Below are 18,718 nucleotides of genomic sequence, written 5' to 3'. Positions count from 1 at the left end.
GGCGGCGACCGCGCTTATGGACCGCGCGCTGCTCAGAGCCGTCGCCCGGACCACCTGCTTTCGGCACCGTTTGTTGAAGCAGGGATCGCTCGTCAAACATGTCAGACTCTGCAGGCATAGCGGACAAGTTCCTGCGTACGTTTTAAGCACTTTTTGAGCCTGAAAACTAGGCGCAAAATTAAGTAAAACGCTCAAAGCAACTGAGAACTGCGTAACTCGCCGGTTGGCGTCCATTTTTGACTACCCAAGCAACTTCGGCGCACGCCACCAGGCTCCGCCACAGTACTCAAAACTCCAGCGCGTCAGCCCTATATGACTCGCCGATTTCGACAAACGCTGGGATGGCCGTGGAGTGACAGCGGCGCAGAATGAACGGAGAGGCCGTGAAACATTCGCACTTTGAGACTGCCGTCAGATGCTTTGCCCATTGCCGCATGTAGGTTTCCTCGCTTTATAAATGGCGTTGGGTAGCTGCGCACACTCAGACGCGCTTTATTAGTCACGTTTATCTATTTTTTCTTTTTCTTCAGGGCTGCTCGAATTTGTCTATGTCCCATTTAGGATTCGAATCCGATCCGTCACCTGCGAGACCACATCACTGTCGGGTTCAGCATACTTGTAGACGATATGCCTTTAAAATCTGCTTTTCTACAGCTTTTCCATGATATGCTGACCAGTGGCGTAGCCAGGGGGTGGCACACCGGGCCAGTGCCCCCTCCTCCACCCGAATTTTTTTCACATGGGGTACAGAGCACAAAATGACACTCGACCAAACTTACCTGCTTACCCATGTCGGATCAGGGATGCCCGCCCCCCTCCCCCCTTCCGGTACAAATGTCTGCCTACGCCTCTGATGCTGACGAGCTTTCGGACACGAAGAGAAATTCCAGCATTCGACTGGGCTCACTTTATGGCAGGTTTGCAAGCTTGCTCATTTCTTTCGAAGACAGGATATGGGCCCATACATGCGTCCTCTTTATGCCAACATAACCCGCCCGTGAGAACATTCGCGAACGGGATTACACCGTCTACTCGATGAGTACACATTAGCCCCCGCTCCGATTCCCTCTCCCCCGCGCGGTAAACAAAGCGTCAACCCGGCAGTGTTTATGCGCGACAGGTCACGACAGCTGCAGCCATCAGCAGCACGAGAGACGAGCTGCTGCAGTTTCCCACCGGCACCCGCCTATAATTACGAACCGATCTGCCAGTGATGTCACTTCCGACATCAACCGCGCGCCCTCCGAAAAATGCGGGTGACAGATTGGTTTTTTCAGCTTGTACGCTACAGGCATTCCCTTATATGGTCACGAAGTAAATTATGCCACTGTTTCATGCTCTTTATCAGACGGTTCATGCGGGGGCGTAGCCAGAATGTTTTTTTTTTGTATGTGCGCGGGTATATATACGCATGCAAAAATGATAATTTTTGGTGGGATGGGGGGTGGGGGGAGGCGTGATCCCGCCCCTCGCTACGAGAATGCATTGACGGAGTAGCGAGAATTGGCTCTAATGACTTGCGAGACGACAAAAGAGACACACGACGGGTATTTTCGGCTTTTCTGCGTTGGGCCCATGGCTGGCTCATAAACATTGATTGGAGCCTGATTCTATTTTGAACTTAAACTGCCGTTAACTCCGTGGGAACGTTCTTTCGTCAACCGTATATTCAGACAGAGAAATGACAAACTTTTGTTTAAAACGGATGCGTGAGTAATCGCGTTAGTGGCGCATCCGTTCGACGAGCACTTCATGTGGAAGTATTAACGATCAAAGAAAAAAAAAAGAAAGAAGATCAACAGGATGAAGGTGGGTACATAAAAAGAAAAAAAAAATATCAGCTAGAGGCAGAACGAGAAGGTCACTGAGGCGGAGAAGATTCCATCTCGCTGAGGGGCGGCCCAATTTGCCTGCCTCTCAGTATGCATACTTATGCACAGCCCGCCTCACCGAGCAGGCTACGGGGGTGATCTTATCGAAGCTCATAAGTCGCTCTCTGACGATGACGACAGTGAGCGGGGATTGTTTATTTGGCTTCCCGTTGCTGTGTTCATACGTGGTTTACGAGCGGAGGAGATCACCCGGCAGGGTGTGTGGAAACGCGGCAGTGAACCGTCTGCTCGGTGCAACGAACCCGACGTTGACGGAGAGGCATTCGGTGCGGTGGGGCATCTGAGAGGGAAAGGAGAGAGAGGGAGAGAGGAGGGAGAGAGGGCGTTTTTTAGTGAGATAAGACGCGACACCCATCATGAGTGACGTACGTTCGAGGAGTACTCGGCTGTTTTAGCGTGGACCCACGAAGGAAAAACCAGCGCCCTGCCACCACTCCAGAAATCCATCACACTTTGGGTCTTCCCCTCCTCCTGGCTGCCAGGACGTTATCTGATAAGAGAGACCGCGCCCATCACGTGTTCGGATGCTCCCTTCGGATGAGCGCTGTCGCGTCACGGATTCTTCGTGTCATTGGAACCATGGTTAGTACCTGCAGATATCTGCCTAGTGTTGACGCCTGCGTTATAAAAGGTGATTTTATTTGATCCCGTAATTCGAAGGGGCACACACTTTTCTACGTTTCGCGTAGTTTCCTGTGCTTAAAAAAAAAAGAAGAAAAAGTTCCATAATGCCATTAACCAACCATGGCACCGCAGTATAATAAGTACTTCATGCTTGCTCATTTGAGCATTCTTTTTACGTTAGTTAATCCGCGTTATTTATTTTTAAATAAAAAATTTAAGTTTTACGCTTTCTATGTGCCAACACCAGGATATCATTAAGAGTAAGTGGGATGAATCCGGATTAATTTTAGCCACGTAGGGTTCTTTAACGCGCACCTAAATCTAAGCACCCGGGTGTTCTTTTACATTTCTCTCTCGTCGAAAATTCGACCGCCGGCGGGAATCGAACCTGCGCCCTCGAGCTTAGCAGCGCCGCGCTACTGGCGCTAAGGGTTTTCAGTACTTTCAAAGCACTCATATATGCAGATAGCCTTGGTGAGGCATTGTATTAGGGTAGTGTCGTTAAAATGTTAACACTCGCCTCCCCCCCCCCCCCCCCCCAAGCGAGGATATCTTAAGTATAGTTTCTGTTGTTCATTTTTTCTTTTTTTTTCTTTTTTTTCTTTAGTTTCCTATAGTTTTCCCGTCATTTTGCGTTTATAGTGTAGTTCGCGCAGCACTTTCAGAGAAAATCCCTGGTATGCAGAATCTTGCCTGCACTCCACCTCAGCTGATCTCTGGGAGGAACGTGCGTTCAGCACTGATGAAGGGACGACTGGGCTTTCCGCGTCCGGGTCGTTTGCCTGCCGGGTTTCGGATGCCTCGGCTCGTTAACGACCCCTCTTGTTTCCGCGTAGTCCGCTCTTTCTTTTGTGTGTGTGTGCGTTTGTACACAGGTTGAAGATATTCACTCTCTCTCTATCTCCCTTTATTTCTTACTCGCTGGGTTGTTCACTCTTAAGAAAGTCGCTTGAAAGAAAGTAGCTGAGTAAGCGTGATTGCTAGCTCGCCGATAGCAGTGCATTCACGTTTCCTTTTTAATTTTTTCTCTTTGTTTTCATAGTTATCCGGATTCTCATTTTATCTTTTTTTCATATTTACGTGCTTTCGCGTCCTATGCCATTAAATAAGATGAACAATAGAGCGAAACGAGAGGCTGCCTAATTCTTTCTTTCTTTCTTTCTTTCTTTCTTTCTTTCTTTCTTTCTTTCTTCTTTTTTCTTTCTTTCTTTCTTCTTTCTTTCTTTCTTTCTTTCTTTTCTTTCTTTCTTCTTCTTCTTTCTTTTTGTGGGAGTCGAGGTCAGCGAAATCTGGCGTGGAAGAGTCAGTCGCCAGCAAAGTTGCGCTATAGAACTGCTGTACTTCAGCGTGACCTTTCACGTTTTTCTGCACTGCAGGGCGTGACGAAACACTTCAGTGCTTTTAGAGAGACGTTGAGAAGCTATAAACTGGTGCATATATATATATATTTTTTTACATATGGTGCATATTTACGCATCAGTGCAGCCGGCGCAAAACATTATTGGTATTGGTATTTAGGTGTAGCGCGTATAGTGTGGCGTATGTGAAAATGGTGTGGCGTATGTGAAAAAATGGTCCCTGACGGCTACAGTAAAGCCGACCACGCTTCGTGTTTTCCTCGTTCACAGCGTTAACGGCGCTGCCGACGTTTCCCGGCAACGCGGCATCGGGGCAGATAAGATAGCCGGCGTATCAGCACGTGCTCCTAAATGTTGCCGCATGCCAGCTTGGCAGGCCGCTCGAAAAATAATCACGGGCGTTCAGAGGCATATCTTCGCGTGGCGTATGCGTGTGGCGAGAGAATTCACGCAATAAGGCGGCTTGCTCCAACGGCCGTTGCACGCTCGTTTCATAAGAACCGATGCTCGGGCCGATATTCGCGCGACGAGGCATCGCTATTCAAGAAAAATGCCAGCGTCATTGTCACATTGCAGAATGAAGACCTCGTAATACATTTCAATATTTCAATACAACAGGTCCACGCGTGAGCGCGATGCCCATCCACCGATCCGCCAGTAATATTTTTCGGGGGAAGAGGGGGGGGGGGTGCCCAACCGCTCTTTATGTATGTTCGTGCGTGTATTTCTATTTGTGCATGTATGTACATATACACCTGTTAAACTAAAATTGGAGGGAGGGGGGTGAACACCCCCCTCCCCCCCCGAAATTCTGTTTACGCCCAATGCCGATTACTGTCAAACTTCTCATTCTCACCTCCGCACCCCCCCTACCCCCCCACACCCCCCCCCCCCCCCTTCCCAGACCCCACCCCCCCCCCCCCCCCCGACAAGACAGCATCCGCCAATTTTAAGCTGGCTTTCAATGACTAGCTTTCAGCGCAATCTACGTAACCAGCCTATGCGTTCATCATAGTGCCAGCTGCGCGTTCTTCTGTCTTTCTTTTTGTGCGCATTCTTTGTCAACTGATTCTAAGATTTCACTGTGTTCTACAGCAGCATCGTCTTTACGACACCGCGGAGCAGAAACTTGTGGCACGTATCAATATTCCAACTCTACGTTTCTTTCCATGTTTTTATATATTTATTTATTTTTTGTTCTCGACCTCAGTTCTAGCGCAACGCCCCCACGCGCACGGTCGTCGCGTCTTCTCTCTTTGACCTCGCTGGTAAACAAATACATTCTACGCCCGGCCGCTTCATTCTCCGTCCCTTTTATATTCTCTTCATTCTAGCAGCATATACGCACGGCGCTTGCTGCAGCGCACACACGGCTATCGTCTTTCCCCGCCCCCCATCTCCGCCGCCGCGTGAAGACCAAACAATGCGCGCTTATACGGCATATATATAGCGGTGCTCTGATTCGGGCATGCTGTCACCGTTTTCCCGGCTCTCCAGCTAGTTCCGTGCAGCACGTTGAATGAACGGCTGGGCGTCGAATCTCGCACACCGGGCGAGCGCGGCTCTCTTCATTCCAAGAGCAGCCTTTTTAAGAATATGCGCCGATATTCAATACTTCCGGACGGCCTTCACTTAATGGGTCACGTGTCGAGTCTTGCACGCGGGATTCGAGACCGCTGACTTCCGAAATTCATGTTTACTTTAACGTAGGAACAGACGCAGAATATACAGGCGGAAGCGACAAGCGTAATCTTAAGATATGAACTTAACGCAAATGAACTAGCCCAATTTGTGACCCTTACACCACGGAATCCTAACCGTCTAATTTGGTAATGCACTACACTAACTGACACATTACGCAGTATTACGTTTGTGACGTAATCACAGGACATCGGCGCTTGGTCAGAGGGGCCGATCACGGAGGCTGTGCAAAACCACATTAAATGCAGAAAGCTTCCGGAGGAGGGGGGGGGGGGGGAGGATCAACACATCGACTGAGAAGAAAAAAGATGATGACTTTCGCCCTGGAGTCTTCTTAGGCGAATGCATTAGGAATCCTGTGAGTTTCTTTTCTTTTTTTTTTTTTTTTTGAAGTAGCAGCCGCTGTGGTATACGACTCACTTTTGCAGATACTTTTCAAGGTAGTCTTCCTGTGGAAGACTGTAGTCGAAGTTAGGTAACAGAATGAAGTAGCTACCAACAGAAATCATGCCACTGGCACGCGCGCAGCACACGTGAACCATACAGAAGACTGCAAGAAAAAAAAAAAAAGAAGCATAGATTTAGCTTTTTCGACGAAACCACACGTAATAGTAGAGAAATGCATGTGTTAACCGTCATACGCACGCGGTGATGGAACGATGAAACAGGATATGTCCATCTAGTAATCTTATCCTAAACGTTTCATGTTCACGGAGCATTGCCTCCGAGTTCGCTCGTTAGACGAAAACATAGCGTTCGCCATCTCGGAGCTCCTGCACAGAACTGCACCGAAAGCGGGACGCGACGCGTCCTTGGCGTTCCTCCTCTCCACTCCGCGAATGGAGGTTTCAGCTTTCGCCGAGGAGCGGAATGAACGGCGGGTCGAGACAGCGGGACGATGGCGGCGGAGAGGGATGGAAAGAGACGGGTGTTCTGTTCAGCATCCCGAGACCCGACGCACGTGAATCACGGCGCTGAAGCACCAGACACCACCCCGCCGAAAATAAGAACAACCATCTCTCGTGTGTCCCTGCGCGTCGTGGTGTCTGGCAGGCTGGAGCTGCGCGAGAGGTCCTCTTGCGTGCATGGCCACGAGCTGTCTGGATGACACGCGCCGCCTTACACTGCTGAGCATTGGGTCTTTGTTGGAGCGTCGTGTTGGGCGTGGTCGACAGTCGATCGTTTGATCGGGCTCGCAGACGATCGCAAGCCGACAGAAGATCGTCTGATCGGCTTGCGGACGATCGCGAGCCGACTGACGGTCGTCTCATCGGGGGTACTATTTAGGACTCTGTCGAACTCCGCCACATTGTCAAATTTCGTAATGGCGACGTTTTAATCCAATCAGAGAGGCCGTGGCAGCCGTTGGGGTTAATCAGAGTTGATCAATGGCGGAATCTGACAACATGGCGGAATATGACAATGTCCGGAATAGCACGCCGGCTTGCAGACAAATCGCAAGCCCAGTGACGATCATCTAATCTGCTTGCAGACGATCGCAAGCAGACTGGCGATGGTCTGATAGATTTGCCGACGATCGCGGAGGCCACGTATTGGCGACAGTTTCCAATCACAGTCGCCAGGATAAACTTTGGCGCTGAGACAGTTCCTCTCTTCCACGGGACGGCACAGGCATTGGCCTTAAATTGGTTCGCATGGTTTTCGTGTGTTTCCTTATTACTAATTATATTCGCAAATTCTGAACAATGATGCTCTTTTTTTTTTCTGAACGCTCGAAGGCAATACAACGTTCATGCTCGTTTGGAATTGCGGCATTTGAAGGGCGACAGGTTGCTGAGAATAATGAACATTCGAAGCAATGAAGCTGTTTGAAGCCATGAGAGTGATGTTTAGGCAAACTCACGTTTCACTCTTCGCACACACACAAGCTGAACCTTCCTGCATGCCCGTGGTTTATATCAGCACTGAGCACCAGATTTTCGTGTGCTAATTTTTTGGGGAACGCTGTCACGATCTTTTCATGTTGCTGCTCCGAAGTTAAAACATGCAGTCTCCTGACCTGCTATCTCACTTGGCGCAGTATTCAGTACAAGACACATTTGGCTGTAGAGGGACCTGAGCCCGCTATAAATAGCTTAAGCTATAAATGCCGATTAAAGAAGCATTCGCCCTTCATAAAATGGCGGGCGGGAGTGCTAACGCCGGTCTTACAAGGCGCCTACTTTGACGAAAAGCGAGATCCAATGTAAAAACAGCAAAAGCTTCAATAAAATGGCTGGTTTAATTGAGTGAACGTATGCACAACCGCAAGACGCATATATTTACGGTGGGAAGCACGTTCTTGCTTGCATTCATAAGCGCGCGGCCAGCGAATAAATGCGCAAGAGACGCCAAAAGCCCGTAAACCTCAGAAGCCCGTAAACCTCAAAACCCTGTAAGCCTCAAAAGACATGCCCGACCTCCTAATTGCCGCGGCTTCTTGTTCTACAAAGCGTCTGAGCAGCATTTACGACAGCGCCCCATTTACATTCCCACGAATGATCTTCTTCCCCCCCCCCCCCCCCACCCCCATCCTTCTATGTCGCGATAACATAAACTTCAGCCACACGCATACGTCGGTGTGATGTGCGTCGTGTGTAGACCACCGCTGAGCAAAGTAGTCATAAACGAGCTTGTACATAGTCTGGCTACGTGGGTGGCTTTTGGATTCTTCTCGACTGGGCTCGGTCGGCGCGTCTGTGTTTTATCTACGTGTACTCCTCTGCCTACCGCCCTCGCCCACTCCAGCGTGTACACACGTACCGCAGCGGCTGGCAACCCTCGGAGTGGCATAGCGCGTTTGCGACCCGATTTCTTCGAAAGCGTTACTCCGTTTGTTTTTCCTTCGCTTTTCATTTCGTCATCTTGTTTTTATGACACGCCCCTCACTCTCTCGCAAGAGGATGAAGAAGAGATGGCCACGGCCGGGCCTTGTTTTTTGAAGATGATGGCCGCGGGCCTGGCCCGATTGCCTGATTCGATTAGTGAGCCAAGAAGGTAGGGAGGGGACGGCACTTTGGGTGGCGTCAATGTCCCCGCGTTGAGTAATCGGCGCGCTTTAGAAACGCGACGTCGGGGTCAGACCCGTCAGGGTGGGGCCTGCTCTAAACGGGCGCGACTTCGGATTAAGGAAAGCACCTTCCTGTCGTTTTTGCACCTTAATGGAGCAGTGATCGAAACTACAGGTCGGGGTTCGGGTTATGGGTAGTTGTAGCATTATTACTATATCAATAACGAACTGCCATCGGCAAATTTCCCCTCTGCGATGCGGCGCTATTATGCCGCCTTTGGATAGGTGTTGCCTTCACAAAGGCGCCACTCGTTTCGCATTGACATGGCGGACATCTCTGCATGCTACTCCTGCGGGACCGAAGACACGTCCCGTGCAGCTGCGCTCGCTGTGAAACTCAGTGATGCCCGCTCCGGATGCTTTTGGATCAACTGGACTCTAGACCAGTTTGTGCAACCAAGATTCTAGAACCCCGGGCGTGTGGCTCGAAGGCACGGAAGGCAATGAAAGCGCTACTGAAATACATAAAGTCAGGAGATATGTGCCACCGCCTGTAGACTTGACCTGCTCCCCCAAGTGTGGTTGTGATTCTGTCGATCCATCTCTCGTCTCTTTTCTCCCCTTTATCCCTCTCCCCCAGTGCAGGGTATCAACAACCGGACGTGCGTCTGGTTAACCTCCCTCTCTATCCTTGCTTCTCCTCTCTCTCTCTCTCCTCCGTGACTAAAGTTTTTTCGGTTGTACCGCGATATGACATTTGGTTTGATCGCTACTCTATCTTTAGACCCTTATTGAAATTTGAAATTGCCTCACGCCCATAGGCGTGCGCACAGGAGGGGCAGGGGGTGGGGGGCGGCCCGCCCCCCCTAATCACCTAAGAGGGGGGCGCAAAATCTGCCCCGTACATTGCCCTTCTAGTCCCCTAAGAAAGGGGGGGGGGCAAAATCTGCCCCATACATAGACTTAGTAGGGTGGGGGGGGGCACTGCGACAAGCCTTTGCCCCCCCCCCTAATGGGCAACCCTGCGCACGCCTATGCTCACGACCCCTCCCCTCCGTACGTACTTCCCACAATACATAAACGAATAAAAGTGCCGTGAGGGCGTTACGTTTACAGGGGACAAATCAGTGAGGCAAAAACAACAACCAATGCCGATCGCTAGTAACCGTTTCGACCCCAAACTAGTCGAGGGCAGACGATCTTGACAACCTTTAAAGCCACGAACGTGCCCAGTAAAGTCGGAAAGTTGCGTGAGTTGGTGACACTTCATGCCGACGTTCGAAGCGGCGCGCGGAGGGCAAGACATAAAAAGAACTATCCGACAGGACACTACGGTTACCAGGCGGTGGATAGTTGAACGTTAACTAATGAGCAGCTCCTAACCGGCTTCACAAATTCTTTTGTAACTGAAACCGAACGGCCTGCAGCGCCAACTCCGCACGTTTTCTCCTCTCCCTCGCTAAGCCAGCGTAGCGAGTTTTCATTTTACGTCACGCCTCTTTTAACGGTCCAAATCAGACGCGTTCGAGCGTACACGTATATCTGTACGAGGCTTACGGCATATAACGACCTCACGTACACTTCACACGCCGTGCTTCGAATATTACACTGGCTGATACAAGCCGGTGCATGCGTGACCCGTTTTCCAGGCGTGTCTTACACTTCTAACACGTTGGCGCCACGAGGGGCATCGTTCGATCGTGAAAGTGGATTCTCGCCACTCCTGAACGGTCCTTATAGCGTGCTCCTTAATCGACCTATCTATAAGTCCTTCGAGGCCACCACCGAGTACCCGGTCTATTTTCTTGTTATACGAGACGCCGCCCCATGCAGTAACGCTTTTACGCCGCAGTGTTCATGAGTGTGAGAACAAGATCGAGGCATAATCCCTGTTTATTGACCCATTTCGACGTCCGATTGATTTTTGTTTCTTGTTTTTGCTTTTCGGTCACACCGGAGTCGATTTACTTCGGCGCGTAGAGATCGAAAGCGCTTGCCGCCGTCGCCGGCTGGCTTCGCAATTGCTTACCGCGGAGTTGTCCCGCTGACTCGCAGATAGGGGAGAGATAAGACACCTGTTACGGAACGCTGCCTCCGTCCAGTTTTGTTTTACTTCTTTCTGGTTGGATGCTTCTTGCTTTTCTTCTCGCCCTCTCCTCTTTTCCGGCTTTTAATGCTTCGCAAGGCCGCACTTTAAGCGCGCTGGTTATGCGTTTTTCGCGAAGGTCGCTTCCTAAGCGAGCTATATTTTTTCGACTTTTCCGCAAGACAGCTTTGTATTACCTTTGCGTCCGTTTAGCACACTAAACCGTCTGCTCGTCGTCTACTAGTCATCTGGAAATAAAGGACCGAAGTAACACGGTCACATCAGACGATGGCGTGGCATTATTAAGGCGAAAGCTTTTCAAGATGCCTCATGAAACGCGGAAAGGGATTGTCCGCAGCGTCGGCGTCAACACGAAACGGTACAAAAAAGTGTCACGTGACCGGACATGACGTCGAGACGACTTCACCTGTGACGTCACCATGACATCACATACATGATGTCATCACATCATAAACGTCGTCTATACAATCGACTGAGAAGAAAAAGATGATGATGGCTTTCGCTTTGTGGTCGTCTTAGGCGAATACCTAAGGGGGCCGTGTGACTTTTGGCACTGTGTTTTCACCATATTTATCGTGTAAGTACGGAATATAAGTTACAACCGCTGTCGTTGCTCAGCTGAAGTGTCGAGCTGCCAAGCACGAGGTCACGGGTTCGATTCCCGGGCGTTCCCAGGGAGTCAGAATGCAAGAACAAAGGAGCCAGAACGCAAGAACTTTCGTGTACTGAGGGCTGGGTACAGGGTTCTAAAGAACCCATAACGTAGCAATTAATATGGAGTCCCCTCCACGATGGGGTGTGCCTCGTAATCATATCGTGGTTCTACTGGCGCGTCAAACCCCAGAATTAATTGTATAAGCGCATGACTCACGGCGAGGTAGTGCAAGAAGTCATGGCGAAGTCGCGAATCATCATTTCTAGTGTTTTTTTTCTTTTTTTTACCTAATGAGCGTGTGGTTGCGGTTAGTTGTGCAGTCATTTGATGGCTATACAGCTCCAATATACTACAACTTGACACGATAGTACCGCGTTGTGTCCCATTATTGCTTTCAAACTTTCAAATCTCCTCCTTCATCTAATCTTCACAGCCGTCTCGTCCATAATGTAATCCTCTGCCGTCCCCGATCACCGTCGAAATCGCAGGCGACGAAATACAAAACGAAAACAAAAATAAACTATAGGGCACAAACAGAAGACTCACAAGCGCGGATAAGAGCAGCGGAAATATATAGGACATCGGGAGCGACGTGTTTACTGCCTCCGGCCTAACCCAGGGCTCTCAAACGACTGCGATATCGCGGAACCAGCTCGTTCAGACCCTAAGCTCAATCAGCGACCACGTACATATACTGACTCAGCCAAAATTATGTCGCCGAGTACTAAAGAAAACTCCGTAGTACGTAACTTCGACTCTAGTGAGCACGGTAATTCATGCCGCGGAAATCTTTCCACGTACCGCGTCCTTCGTAATCGCCGCGATGCCTGATTGCGCAAAGACTGCGCGTTATAATTACTGCGCCGCTGACATGGCAATGATATACGATCGCTAGCGTGACAAATGTGTGTTACGCGGAATTACGTTGAGTAGTGTTGATGCGCACGCAACGACAACAACAACAAAAAAAGATAGAAAGAAAGCGAAAGAGAGATATCGGGCGCGCGTATTATAATTGCGTAGATGCGAATCCGTTTCACCGACTTTCGTAAGGGACCTCGACGGTGGACTCTCGGGAACAGCTGTACAACGGTGCGTAGCGCTGTAATTAGGATAACGAGCTTTCAATACGCCTTTTCCATCAGTTGATGATTAAGGCCCCATGCAAATTGCGCATGCTCCCTCGCGGATATCAGCGCATACTCTGGTGGACACCCGTGAGGTTTCTCATAAAAACATCAAGGACGGCGGCTAGCGGATTTGCGGGGTTCCAGCTAACTTTAGCCAAGCTGTAAAGAAGGGACAAGCAAGATCGTAAAAGCTGTTATGTAGCTATATAGGTTGTATATAGTGCTTCGTTTATCTGGCTGCTTTCGCTAACAAGGCACTGGATGTCCTGCGTAAACCTATAGGTATATCCGGGAAACTATAAGGTTACGTCTCTGGATAAGCTAACCTTTACGAGAACATAATTAAAAAGTGGCCGCATCTGCGTGCTTCGCGGCAATGTCGTTTAAAGGATAGAAGAGGCGGCGTGAGATATGGGCCATCGATAGCGAAACATGAGTGCTGTGTTGCGGGCTTTCCCGGCGCAGCGGCAGGCGAAGACCGGGTGACCAACGCGACCGGTGGGACGCCGGCCAGCGAAACGCTGTTGCGCGATGCGCCGAAGGAAGAAAACTCCGCACACTAAAGTACTCTCCACAAACTCTCTTACTTAACGTCGCCTGGGTAAAACAGGATGCCAAGCGGCGCCCCCTGTCATTCATACAAGCAATACTGAAACGAAACCGAAACACAACACGAGCTTGTGCAGAGGGCACGGAGGAAGACAAGTTTCAGCGCAGTCGCATTTTCAGCGCACCTTAAGAAATAGGGGTAACATTGTAGGGCGAGTAGGGCCAGAAGGACCGTCACGACGAAAACCTGCCTCCTCAGTCGCATTCGCCTGGAACGTTGGTGTGCTTCGCGTTCCCTCCTCCGCTCCTGGCCTTTCCACAAAGCTACTGCCTAAGTACGAGCCCCTTCCGCGTCTTACGTCAAGCATCCCCAGTTAACTATATGATTGAGCCTGTTCAATCATCTACGGACTGCCGTCGTCGCGGCCCGCGAGACTGTTCACGTCGATCGACTGAAGCCGCATTATGACCGACCAGTTGTACCTGTTCCTTAGGTCGCCCAGGATGGCTCCTTTTCCGCGGGGGAGTGATTTGTAACATGGTAGGGCGCAGACAAGAACGCCTGCGAAAGAAGAAGACGAAGACGGTTGTTGTGGCGCTCGCGCTTGCTCGGCTTGGACCGCTGATCGCTCAGCTGTGGCAATCTTTAATAAACGCGTTACTGTCTCAACGTTAAAACGCAACCATCAGGTCTTTAAAATTGCGTATCTATGTATTTTCTATTAAAGGAACACACCACTAATACTTACCTAATGATGTTATGCATCAGATATGCGTAATATTTACTCTTTGATCGACAACGTTCACAAATATGAACAGCAGTACCAGTTCAAGATGGGGTGGGCGGTAAGCAAGTGGTTCAACTTTGACCGGTTGGCTGAATCGGGTGACGTGCCGACAAACAGAAAGACAGACCAAATTTCTGCGTTTAAGTTCCCCAAGAAAGACTATCGTCTTTAAAAGCACACGTTACAGAAGTGCACACACCCGCCACGGTGTAGAGTGGTTATGGTGCTCGACCTGCTGACCCGAAAGGTCGCGGGATCGAATCCGACCGCGGCGGCCACTTTACGATGGAGGCGAAATGCTAGAGGCCTTAGATTTAGGTGCGCGTTAAAGAACACCGGATGGTAAAAATTTATTTCCGGAGCCCTCCACTATACGGTGTCCTCATAATCAGATCGGGGTTTTGAGACGTAAAATCCAGCAAATATAAACAACTACACACGCTTCATCAAAAATTTATTCGCCGTCGCACACTTCGGCCTGTGTGCCCCATAATCGTTATCTTGATTTCTGAACGGGAAACTCCCGATTTTTTCTTGTGTATCTTTTACTTGCTTTCCAGCCATCGGCGAGGTCGTCGCGGCTTAAGTCTTTACGTAATCCATGCTTTCGTGGCCTTCACACTTTCTCGCGCACGAATGTGGAACGTGCCAGCAGCATGCGTAAGAGCGCCCGGCCGTTTATGCAGATGCACGCTGCTTGATTCCGCGATATCTCCGCTCCACATGCGTCGCACTTAACACGTCTTGCTTTGAAGGCCACGGATGTGGAAATAGTTCCGCGTTACGACACGACAGTAGCTTCTGCATTATTTGCGCTTGCGGGGCTGAAATCGATGTGGCAAACGAAGCACTGCTTTAGTATAGCGCATGTATCCGTGTCCTGGCAGTGGAGGCTCTCACTGTGAAACTCATGTATACCTTTGCAATGTCGGGCACAGAGAGCGACTTTAACTTCCAATGCCTTAGGAATTGCAATGCCATTTTCGTGACGTTAAAAGAAGAAACCCTAATAGAGAGTTTTAGTGCCGCGGCCCCAAGCGGCTTGGGTACGTACGCCCTTGCGTTCCTTGTATTCTCGTGGATGCGGCTGGGTGTACAAAGGAACGCAAGAGCGTGCGTACGCGGGCCGCTTGGGGGCCCGGGCACTAAAACTCTCTAATGTTCTTATATAGCGGGAACGCTTCGACTGCGGAAGGCATACTCTTGTACCATACAGTTTGCACAGTGCGTATAATTGAAGCAGTATAATAAGTGCAGTCTCTCACACGTTTTCTGAGTCGTTAAGACATCTTGCCCTAGAAAAGATGAGATTGAGGTGCCTGAGTCAACTGGGTACAGGATTCTGAACACCCCTTATGTAGAGTTTTTAGCCACAGCGCGCCAAAGCCTCTCTGTGTATACATAAAGCGCCCACGTGATCCCTGCTTGCGATCTTTGTACACCATTACCGTTCTTTGTACAGTGGCGTCCTTTGTACTGCTTATGAAGGAGCGCCTTTATTAAGCGGCTCGTCAGACGCTGGCCTTGGAAAACGCGGCGTCGGTGGAAACACTCACGTGGCCTTAATAAAAAATCACTGTTCGAGCCGGAATCAAATCCAGGTACATCATGGGTGGCAGTCAAGTATTCTACCATAGAGCCACGCCCGTGCTTGAAACCACTTTGGAAAAAGACACTATACAGTCGCCATGTCGGGAAAGCAGTCACGTTAACAGATGTACGTATTGTCTCGCGGAAGCATATGGAATCGCACCCAGGCGTCAAACCATGCGGATATAACGTCGTAACGAGTGGGCGGTTGTGAAGCGGCAAGCCTATTCCGAAGGGCCCGAGCTATATCATCATCACCATTATCATATAATCCACAGAAGCAGCATCAACAAAGACTCCGGACTTGAAAACGCGGCGTGCGGTGCAAAACTGATGTGACGCTCGTTCGCGCCAAGTGTGAGGCACTGTGGCAGCCGAGTTGCCACATCGCAGGTGCGATCGTACACACGTAATGATCTCGTCTTCTGCATAGGTGCGCCGGGGGAGGAGCAGTTGCACCACGCGGCATGCGCGCGCGTTTCCGTTTCGCAACCCGCATGCACCTGTACATCTTGGCGGGGACGGAATAGCCATTGCAAATTGCGCCAATCTGGCACCCAAGGTCGCGCACGACGGCCGCATCAACACGGACGATGGCATGCGCCGTCGCACCTCGCCTCGCGTGTGCCATACCATGCGTTCAGAACGACAGAAACGTTGAGAAAGTAGGTAGGCATTCATCCTTAACGAAGAAAAGGGCGCACTGCAGACACGCGAACACAAGCGAAGGAGACAAGACAGCACAAGCGCCTAGTGTTTCTCTGTCCCAGCTTTTCTTGTGATGTGTGTGTTTTGCAGCAACTAAAGGAGTTGTTATATATAATCTTTTTCAAAATTTATTCGTCCAGCTGCGCCCTTCCTTCCGGAATTACCCGAAGCGTCTACGGCGCTCCGTTACTCAGATCAGAAGTGTAACAGAACTTTTTTTCGGGCGGGGGAGGGGGGGGGGGGGGGGGGGAACTTACATACTTTGTGTATGTTCGTGCGTGCGTTTGTATTTGTGCGTGTATTGAGCGCTACCACACACGCGCTCTAACAGCAGCAATGAAGACAGATTATCGCTTGTCGTATCTGATTGTTCTCGTTATATCCCGCCGCTGCCGATGCTGCCTCGAAGGCTCCATAGACGTTCGATCGCTCCCCGCGAGGCTTCCTTCCCTGGACGTACCTCGAGCGACAACATGAGTGTGTTACGTGACATAACAAGGACACGTCCATATCTGTCTTGCTTTCGATAAAGTGGATCGCAGAAAACGTGAGCCGAACGCGAAGCATGTGCCCTTGGCCCCTTTATACGGGTCGCCGCACGATGTCGGTGCTATAGACAAAGAGCTCGTTGACCGAATCGACGACAACCCTGCAACGTTGCGCCTGCTTGTACCCGTCACGCGTGTTGGAGATCGATGCGTGCGTAAGTCTGTCTGTCCGTGCGTGTCCGTACGTGTCGCGTACAGTTGCAGAGACGGCTTTTCATTGACGGTTTCCCGCCTCCGTGGAGCGTCCTTCCGCGCGAATTGTTGCAACATGTGTATATGGGGCGATTCGGGCGTGTCTTTTCCTCATATTCGGACCGAACTGAACACACCTCGCGTCTTGCGTGCCAGTCACAACTTATCCGCTCCTGCGCGCGCTCTGTTTATTGCGCGTTTTGTTTGCCTTGTTGCGCGTAAACTGGGAACCCAGAAACAGGCCGTCACTGGATCGGAGTTCCTTCATTAGATTTAGCCATTTTTTATATTAAGGAAAGGTGGTTGTTTGACAGTGTTTTATTGTTTCATTGTTCCCTTTCTATGTTGTCATTGTTTTTACGCACCATAGCCTAAGTCGCTTTACCGCAAGCCGAGTGAACTGTCTAACCGTTATTATTGTTACTGCTGTTCTGCTTGTCTTTTATATATATATATATTAATATATATATATGGGGCTGCCGTAGAAGTATGAGAGGTGGCACTTACAAGAAAACTTATTCATTATGTCGACGTTCGGTCAGAGCCGGACCTTTCGTCTTGATAAAGGTCAGGCTGACGAAACGTCGACGTAATAATGAAGTTTCTTGAAGTGCCACATCTCATACTTATATATTATATTAATAATATATATATATATATATATATATATATAATATATATATATATATATATTATAAAGTGTGTGTGTGGGTGTGTGTGTGTGTGTGGTGTGTGGTGTGTGTGATATTTTGGGGCGGCCATCTCTACCTGTGGCCAAACATCACAATTTTGTGCACTTAAGCAAGGCACACAACTTTACTATGTCAAGGAAGTCTCGAAATGCCAGTTTTGACATTGTTATATCGTGGGGTACATACATAAAGTTATGAGGTGCGGGCCAATAAAAGAAAAAGAAAGTGATAACGTACAGATTGTTCTATGTTAATGGGTTATAAATGGCAACTGTGTGACGTATGAAGTGGCGCATGCGGTCACTGCGTTATGTCGGGTGCCGGTGCCGCGTGTTCTCAAGGTTGGATTGTGGGGCCTTTGTCAGCTATAGTTGAGTTGTAAGATTTCTTATAGTCAGTACAACTTTGTCACCTACAACTTATAGTCAGGTGGTACAACTTTGCAATCGACAACCGACCGAGTTAGTGTCTATTCATGCAGACACTCTGGGAAGCCATAACTAACCACGAGTTTGTCTTTTTTATGCGCAGGCGCACATTGGTGGAGCCTTCGAGCAGTCCTTGTCCAATATGACGTCACGGCTTCAGCACTCACCGTTACTGCTGAACAAAAGGTCGTGAAAGTTCTTTGCTAACTTCGTGTTATGAAATCATCCATCTGGCAAAGTTATGCTAGAAGTGCATCAACCATTCTGCAGTGCTCTTCATGTCATACATGCTGCCACCTTTCAGTACAATAGTGAAGTGAAAGGAGTTCGTATCTAAATCATATTTACGCAACTTATATTCAATTCCACAATCGAGCGAATATCTGGGGAGTGCACCTGCACACGAGTTAGTGTGCAGTACAAAAACTCAGAAACACGAAACGAAAGCCCGTAACGATTTTCCCGTTACTGATTATTCAGTGCAGTGTGCTAGTCCTTAGTTTCTTTCGGGGACTAAAAACAAATTCACGCAGTCTATCAGACTTCAAACTCATCATGTACTTCGCATTCAGCGGCGTTACACACTCTCTCTGATGCCGGCAAAGCGTGTCAACTACTGTAATGTCAACGTATATGTGCCGTCGTGCTGCATATGGCCCTTTTGCCCCGCTCGTCTGGACACTCTGCGCCATCTAGCGGAGCACCCGCGAAATCGACGCAAACTGTGCCTTCTTTACGTGGTCTCA

This window comes from Rhipicephalus sanguineus, chromosome 7 (assembly GCF_013339695.2).
Source record: "Rhipicephalus sanguineus isolate Rsan-2018 chromosome 7, BIME_Rsan_1.4, whole genome shotgun sequence".
NCBI lineage: Eukaryota > Metazoa > Arthropoda > Arachnida > Ixodida > Ixodidae > Rhipicephalus > Rhipicephalus sanguineus.
The sequence above is the reverse complement of the archived record's forward strand: the minus strand, read 5'-3'. Positions refer to the sequence as shown.